Consider the following 8994-nt stretch of genomic DNA (forward strand, 5'->3'; position numbering starts at 1 on the left):
AACACCGGCGTGAAGAACACAGCCTAAATGCTCTCATTTCATGCTCAGCTAAGCTCTTCCAGGGCCCATCCTGCTCATTTTGTCCAAACACATAAAACTCTGTTACATTCAGCATGCCTACCTTGCTTGTTCAGATTTATGTATTTGTTTTCTGATTCTCTCTGTAGTCTCATCCTAGTCAACTCTATGTCCCACAAATTCAAATGATTGGTTATGATTAACATATTTTTGCCCAGAATTTTTTAATTTTCTAGTGATTACAGCTCATAACTACTTATTTCTCCTCTATACACTTATTAGAGGAAATGTTTGTGGAAGATGTGTCACATTCTGGACCTTAGAAGCACACATAGTTCCAAGCAGGCACAAGCAAAATATGTTTTTCCATTTCTTGTGAGCAGAAATGAACTTGATTTGCTTGGAAAACTCCCTCTAAAGGAGATGTCATTCAGCAAATCTATTGAATCAAATTGAACTTCAACAGGCAAAAACTGAGATCTGAAAACAGGCAGCAGACTGAGTTTGCAAGATAGAGTATAATTATTCTTGTACCTGGTAAGTACTAGAATTAGCATTATAGCTTAAATTCTATTTTTAAGCTACATTACATCCCCCTGAAATTTCATGAGTGAATTATCATGGACAGTACTTATGTTGGCCTCAACCTTGTTCAGTAACAAAGTTAAAAACTTGAAACGTGAAGAGCAAACTTCTGACTCTGAAGCTAGCAGAGCTGTTGGAGACAGCTGCCTCCTCTGTGCTCTAGTCACGAGTGGGAGAATAGCAGGTTTTGCTGTGGTTTCTGGCTGTCGAGCCACAGTGAGAAGCAAAAATCTTGGCTGTTAGTCCAAATTCTGAAGGCGAGAGAGGCCAGATGTGACAGACATTTCCTTCTACACCAGAGGTGACCCTGTTAACCAAACTGGAAAAAGGGAAAATTCAAAGCACCTTTTTTGGTTCCTTGCTTCAAAGTTAATCATTTTATTTGAAGAGCTAAATAACTGCAAAAGAAAGTGAAAGGCTTTATTTTGGATAAAAGGAAATGTTTTGACAGATGTGAGAGTTTTTGGAGGGAAGGAGTTTAACATTGTGTAGAAATTGAAACATTTTCATTTATATAATGTTACTTAAAGCTGTGATCATTACAGACAGGCTGGGGACCTGTGGGGAGTTGTACTGCACTGGGGTATCATGTTAAGGGCATTTGGAGGGAAAGCTGACAGCTTCCCTCAGCTGTGCTTCTTGAGGCCATCAAAACCAATGACCATATGCCCCCAAACACCCGCTGCACGCACTTTCCTACGTCCTCCTCAGACCTGCCGATGAGTGTGAGAGAGAATCCAAATGTTTGCTGCTGCCTCACTTCCCTGCGTCTGTCTCCAACCTCCTGCCAGGGGCTGCAGGCACTTCATGCCCCTCCTGCCAAAAAAAAAAAAAAAAAAAAAAAAGTGCCTAACAGTGGAAGCTGCCTGGAGCCAGCATTGGAAGCCGGCAGCCTCATGTCTGGGCTTCACATCAGCTGGAGGACATCGTGTGCGCAGGGACTGAACGCAGCTGGGATGCCAACGCTAGAGAAATGCCCGTGGCTGAGCTGAGCACTGCCGCGTTTTCCTCTCCCAGTTTGCCTGGGCTTCGGTAGACCACCTCTGCTGGATTTAGCTGTAATGCCATGCCATGTTAATGCCTTAATTGCTCTTTAACCGTTCTGCTAGTGTTACTGGCCCCCTGCATCTGGTGGCAACAGCATCGTGAAGGGATGCTGACAAACCTGACAGAGCCTGACATGAAGCACAGGGAGCATCTACCTTACACTTACTAAGTTCAGTACAGGAACTACTTTAGCTGCTAAGTTAACACTAGATGGGTTTGTACGGTACCAATGGCTACCCAAATGTAGCAATTGAACAGCATTAGGAGTCTGAGTACTTCTGGGGCAGGACCTGCTTAAAGGCAGCTTCGTTAAGCTGCAACTGCAACCACCAGGGCAGTGCAGCAATTCCTACAGCTAGGCACAGAACTGCTCCATTAGCAAGGTTTATTGCTTCGGTAGGTATTTCCATGGAGGTCTCTGGGGCTGACTCTTCGTACTTAAGTCAGCGAGAATGGGGTGTATTTCCAGCTGAATAAATTGACTTAGACCATTTGGGGATCTAGGTAAATGAGCAAAGATACAGAACCAGGACTTCTTTATAAGCACCAATTCACATGCACTAGAATTGGCCTGTAATTTTGTTGTCAGAAAACCTAACCTACAGCAGCATCATCAAAATTAGAAGTGCACTGGTGCAAGGCTGAAATAAAGCAATATATATATTGCTTTATATATAAATATAGTAAAACTTTTCCACAGTATTTCACAGTTGAATATTAGAGTTGAATATGGCTAAACCTATATTTGATTGACCTCAATAAATGCAAAATGCTCCAGGTACCATTCTGGTTACTAATCATAGCAGTATTTATTAGTAGCAAATCCTTGGGGTTATCTCAGTATACAATTTCTTGGAGCATATTTGTTGTTCAGAGTATTGAAAATGCCTAAATACATTCTTTTTTCTTGAAAACGTTGACATATTATATGTATGTCAGCCTTCACACTGATTTAATTTGAGAATTGATTATTTAAGAAATGGGCTTGCTAACTCTGTTGTTATTATGAATACCGAAAATAATCAATAAAATTGGAGTTATTGTCATCTACTATACTGCTATGATCTTTAAATTCCTAGGTAGATATTATGCCCACCAGGGACAATGAGTGTAAAAAAAATGACAAAAGAGTGAAAAAAGTCCTTATTTGTACCATACTACACTACCTTTTGCTCATATCTATCTAATCTGGATTAAAATAGAGTATTTTGGCTCTTTAATATTCAGTCATCTGTGAGATTTTTTAATACATCCATAACAGTAGTGGAACAATACAGTATAGCCTTCTAGTTATAAACATCTTTTGCAGTAATAAACTTTCCAATTGCTGCTTCTATTATTTGAAAATATTGATACTATTTATTATTTAATCAGCTATTCAATGTGACCGGCAGTAACAGCAGTACAAAACAAGGTTTTCCTAAAGTAATCGAAAAGTGCATACGATTGGCACAGCATCTTTGGTCCTGGAGGCTCGGGTGAAATGAATAAACACAGCCAGTGACTGCATGACCGAAATGGAAATTGCTGCATTCATACGGTGAATGTATATACATTTACACGCTTAATTGCAAACACGCGGCTGTGTCCACGAAGCCATTGATACGGGGAGGAGGGAAAAAAAAAAAAAAAAAAAAAAAAAAAAGAGGAATGAAGAAGAAAGAGAGAGAGAGAGAGAGAGAGAGAGAGGCGTTGCCTTTCTTCCGAGTTAGGAGTCGAGGTAGCCTCATCTCCCAGCCGCCCCGAGGGCCGCGGTGCCAGGCCGGGTCCTGCCCCGCGGCTCTGCCCGCGCCCTCCGCGGAGCGGCCGCGCCGGGGGCGGCTGCACCCGCCGCCGCGGAGGCGCCGCAGGTTTTTAAAAATAGATATATTTTTAGTGCGGTTCGGAAGGGAGGCTGCCCCTTTTCCCCGCCCTGGGGGTGTCCCCGCTCTGCGCCGGGGTTAGGTGCGGGGGTCCCGGGGAGACAGGACACTTCGCCCGTCGGTCTGTCCCTGCACGGCTCGTCGGAAACCTCCTGCGATGCGCTCAGTCTCTGTCCTGCCTGCGTGTGAATATACTGGTCGGGCAACCACAGGGACGAGCGCTCAGAGCTACTGTTTCTCAAATTTTAGGGTAGCTTCCCCACCCCGTTTGCTTGTGCATACCTTAGCAAGAACGCTCTGCCTACCTTACTATAAAGCAAAGGGGAGTGAGACTATTAATAGGCTGTCTAATTACTCTGAAGTGTTAACTCTGAAGTCTGTAATTCTGTGATGTGATTGTTTTGATTTGTTTTTCCAATCCAATGTGAATTTCATTTACGGAACTAGTCAAACTCGCTCAAGAAGATATCTAAATTTTAAGATGAGCTTTCATTCCAAACAGGAACAAACCGTCCAAATTTTGGCGTTTCTCATGAAACGGCAATTGAAAAAAAAAAAAAAAAAAAAAAGAAAAAAGAAAAAAGAAAAAAGTTTTGGATCTACGGAAGTATTTTGCTTAGCTAAGATTGCAAATTTCGTTTTTGTCTGGAACTTGATCTTAAACTGTTCGGTGAAGCAAGGTAAATTATAATAAAAATTGTTTCCAAATGGATGTCAAGTGTTAATTATATAATGTCAACAGAGACGGAAAGATGTGATCACTGTGCTTCACTCTGATAGCAATCAAAATGAAAATACAGAGAAATAGACCTATTCCCGCATAACACTTCCATGTGGATGAATGAACAGTATCCTACGGAAAACACTTCGCTGGAAGGCTCTGACCACTTGTGAGTTTTTATTGGATTTCCCAGCAGAGAAATAAGAACGCAATGATCAGCAGTGGATTTGTCTGGCAGATTTCCGGGCATAAAACGATATTTTTGGAATGACATGCAATAGTGCCAACAGACGAGCCTGAAAATGCTTATTGAAGGGGACTTTTGCCTTTTTTTTTTCCCTAAATAGAAGAGAATTAAGTCTCTGCAACCATTGTTGTGTGCATGGAGGCGGAGGCAAGATAACTAAGTGCAGATCGGATGTGATACCAGCTAGTTTCACGTAATAACGGAGAGAGGGGCAAGATGAGGAGAAGATGCTTTTATAGGAGGCAGTGGGTGGGTGAGGGGGAACCTCAGCTCCCCTGCGCTCTGCGCGACTCCAATCTTAGCCCACTCCCGCCAGGAGATTCCGCAGCGAGAAGCCTGGGAAAATTTCGCCTGGACTTTCCGTGTCCGACGGAGGAGCAGGGACCCCGAGAGCTTTCGACGGTGCCCGTCGGCTGCGACCCGCGGCGCCGGCCGGGGCTCTCCGTCCAGCCGCAGCCTGAAATCGCAAATAATAACTAACCCTCTTCGCCAAGAAACGCATGGCACCAAGCCCCTCCGCCTCGTAGCGATGGCACGGAGCTATCTCCTATACAGCAAGGATCAGAAACAGGCCGTTTTAGTAACCACTCTTAAAATTATACATATATATATATATATATATTAAAAAAAGGAGGAAAAAAATCCAAAAAAGCAACACGATTTGAAAAGCCTCTGGACATGTGTCGGAAAGAGAAACGAAGTGCGTACGTGTGAGCAAAATACCAGCAGTGTATTTTTAGGGTGCTGCTCCCGCTCGGGTTTGCTGCGCCGAGGGCCGGGGGCAGCCGGTGTCCCCGCGCGCCCTGCGCCGCCGCGCAGGCGGGGGATGCGCGGCGGGGGCGACGGGGGCAGCGCCGGCTCCCGGAGTCCGGGTACGCAGCAACGGGAGCCTCTCTTCTATGTGCGTTGTTGATTTTAATACTTTTTTTTTTTTTTTTTTTTTTTTAACGCTGAAATCATTAACCAGGCGGACCTCAGACACTGGAGGGCAAATAAAAAGAAGCTGCCGATCATTATTAAAAGAAAACAAACAAACATACAGCTCCAAACTACTTATTGTATTAAAGTCCATGCGGGCTCTCTGCGGCTTGTTTGGAGTCGCGGGGTTGAAAGTCTCGGTGGAAATCACCCAAAAGCCCAGCGGCAGCAGGTCACCGGTGCCGGGGAGGCCGCTGACTGCAGGGGGGCGACAACCTGCTGCCGCCGCTGCCAGGCAGCGCTGTCGCCGGCGGGAGTTGAACCGGGCGCGGAGCGCGGAGCGGAGGGCGCCGGGGCCAGGGCAGGGTGCCCTGCCCGGGGTGGGGGCACCCGGGGGGCCGCGCCACCCCCGGGGCCTCGGGTCTGCGGCCCTGAAGGCAGGCTGGAGGCAAAGGCCGGCCTCTGAGCGCCCAGCTGCCCTCCACCAGGAGTTTTGGGGAGGGACGAAACAGCCCTCCTCGTCCTTGTGGCTCGCCGCCCTCCTCCCTCATTCCCTCCACTCCCCCCCCCCCCCCCCCCCCCGGGACGCGCCTGATCGCTTGCAAAGGGCCCCCCTCCGCACACCCCTCCTTGCTCTGCTGTGCACAAACCCCCCTGTCCCGCCAGGCCCGAGGTGGGGTGATAGGCGGCAGGAAGGGCGCAGCCGCCGAAATGCCCCTGCTCTCGGGCTGCCCCGCGGAGTCGGGCGCGGACCCGCGCAGCCGGCGGCGCCGTGGGGCAGGAGACGGCAACGGGCCGCCCGGGCTTTTGCCCCGCGAGGCTGGACACGCCGTGAACGTCGCTGATGCCCCGATCGATAAGTCCGCTTCAATGTCACAGCCGCTGGGGAATGGAAACACTCCATATCACGGGGTGGCCTTGATAAAAGTATATTTTAAGGAGCTCGGATAAGGGAGTGAGAGCAGAGAGGGGGGGGATTGCCCAGCACGTCGCCTGCAATAACCGCTACGCTTATCAGCCTGGCCTAAACTCTCCAGCAGTTTCTAAAGTACATTAAGTTACATAAACACGGCTCGGAGAAGAATACACTCCATCCTGCGATAGCCACCAAAGTGACCCCTCGCACCACGCTGCCCCGAGGCCCCGCTCCCCCCGCGGCCGCCGCCCCTGCCCCGCGGCGGCTCCCGGCGCTGCCCGGGCCCGGGGGCCGCAGCCATGGGGCCGGGCCGGGGCCTTCCCCGGTGCAAAACCGTGGGGTTTGCACAGACCGAGGAGAAGGAGCGCCCGCACACAGGTTTCCTCCAAATCTCTTCTGGGCGTTAGACGCGCCCAGATGGGGAAATTTCCCTCAATGGGACACAACCCCCTTTTTCAGGGTTCGTAATCCCCCCTTCCTTCTCTGTTTGACCGCAACGAGCAAGGAGCAACGGTTACGACGTTGTAGGAAGCGTGGGTTAACCGTGCCGAGCGGCGCCTCGCAGCAGCAGCGCCCCGCCGCCCGGCCGCAGCCCTCCGCACCCCGCTGCGCGGGCGCTCACCCCTGCGCGGCGCAGGAGACCTCCGGGAGCATCGCGGAGCCCCGCAGGCTCCGCCGCCCGCCGCCCCCCGCCCTGCCCCGCGAGCGCCCGTTTTGCCCCCGAGTCAAAGTTACGTCAGAAGTGTGAGTTTGGGGAAGGGAGTGACGTCATTAGAAGGTAGCCGTTGGAGGCTACACGGTGCGGGAGCACACCTGAAGCGAGAAGGAGCAAGGCTAGAGAGGAAAAGGTCGCTTCGAAATGGTTTTCCACGCTGGTCCCAGTTCAAGCAAGGTTTTCTTATCGGGTCTATTGGAGGAAATAAAACGAAGCTTGTAGTCTGGTCATAAAACAAACACGCTAATCAGCGGTGAGAAAAAGAAAAAAAAAAAAAGAAAAAAAGAAAAGAGGTGCCTGGAGTGCAAATTACAGGTCACTTTGGAGCCGCGGCAAGAGGCGTCGGCCAGGCCAGGGTGCCTAACCTTCCTCCCGGCCATCCTCACCTCTCGGGCACACGCCCGCCCGCCGCTCCCGGGGCGGGAGAGCAGCCGCCGCCGCCGGGGAGGGCGCGGAGCTCCTCCGGTCCCGGCCCGCGCTCTCCGCGGGGCTGGGGCGACCTTGGGCCAAATGCACACGACCCCCTTCCCCCCTTCTTCCCCCCCACCCCGCGGTCCGAGCGAGCAAAGTCTGCGGTGACACGTCTGCCGCTGGAAACCGCCGCACCGCTCGCGTTAGAGCCGCCCGAATCTCCCCTTGCGCACGCCCCAAGGACTCTCAGGTTTAGCCCGGCGAGGGGCAGCTGAAAGACTTAAACGAAATGTGAAGTTTACAGCCGATATTTCGACGCATTTCAACGGAGAAATTTCTTAGAATAGCAGCCAAGTGGGAAAGAAGCGGCGTTTGCGAAATAGCATTACACCGCGGCTTTCCCCGCTCCCGTCGCGCTTTTGCAGATACAATCTCGAAAAAAAAAATGTTTTAAGTTACAAAATCGGATCGGAAGAAACTCAGTGAGTTTCAAGACAACGAACGAATCACTGCCCTCTCCTATAGCTTGCAAATGTTCTCTTCTATTTAATATTATACCATCAACACACATCTAAATTTTTCTAAAAAGAAGAAAATCATTTCAATCTGACAAAGTCACAAAAAGAACAATGTTATTTAAACAGTACTGAGAAGAAAGACGTATCGCCTTGAATTATATAATTCAAAAGAGAAACAGTTTCTTGCATATCTGGTCATTTTTTTTCCTGCCGCGACATAGCACGAAATTAGCCCGTCCGAGAAAACGCGGAGGTCGGGAGAGGTTCACCCGCGCAGGCAAAAGCAGACGCTTACAGGCGGCGTTTTACAACCTCCCCGGTGCTGCAAACGCCTCGCCTCCCGTTCACCTTGCCTTGGAAGAGTCGCTCGGAGCCCGCGAGCAGCCCGGCGGCTTGGGAGCCGCGTGTGCCGGGGGGCAGCGCGGCCGGCTGCGGGGAGCCCGGCTCCGCTCTAGCCCAGCCCTTGCCGCGGAGGACTCTTTCTGTACAAACTGATGATGACAGATATCCAGCTGATAACCCCTGGTGAACGAAGTTATTTTAATTTCCAGTCACTTTCCTGCTAAGTACCGTATCAGTTTGTACACAGCTGAGATAAGAGGACGGGGTGTGTGTGGTTGGGGGGTGGGGGGGAGAGGTGGGATGAAAAAGAGAAGAATAAGAAAGAAATGGAGAAAAAAAATGCCTACCCGCCTGCTGCTGGGCTGGACTCATCCTAGAGCTTGCTTTGGCTTCACCTAATGATTGGGACAACTCAAGGAGGAGCCACTTATTTTTCCTCTTTTTTTATTTTTTTTTTTACCCCCAGATAGCTCTGATTTAACGAGGAAAAAAATAAAGAGACGGGGGGGTGGGGGAAGAGGAGGCCATTCACTTTATTTTTGAAGGCGAAAGCAAGGCACGAGAGAGGCCGCCGCGCTGCGAGGCCGAGAGGTGCGAGTGGCGGGGCAGCACCCGCCTGGGGGCGGCGGGATAAATATTCAAGAAGGTGAATATTCCCTCCAGTCTAGTTAAAAAAAAAAAAAAAAAAAAAAAA

The 8994-nt window shown here is 49.7% G+C and overlaps 1 long non-coding RNA gene across 1 annotated transcript; it reads right to left on the bottom strand.

The window, feature by feature from the left end:
* Nucleotides 1–1009: 1009 nt before the first annotated feature.
* Nucleotides 1010–8963, bottom strand: LOC134137354 (uncharacterized). Its single transcript, XR_009957673.1, has 2 exons — nucleotides 8254–8963; nucleotides 1010–1419 (listed from the first exon to the last, which is right to left on the bottom strand). It is a non-coding gene; the product is annotated as an uncharacterized LOC134137354 (long non-coding RNA).
* Between the last annotated feature and the right edge of the window lie 31 nt (nucleotides 8964–8994).

This window comes from Rhea pennata, chromosome 2 (genome assembly GCF_028389875.1).
Source record: "Rhea pennata isolate bPtePen1 chromosome 2, bPtePen1.pri, whole genome shotgun sequence".
Classification (NCBI taxonomy): Eukaryota; Metazoa; Chordata; class Aves; order Rheiformes; family Rheidae; genus Rhea; species Rhea pennata.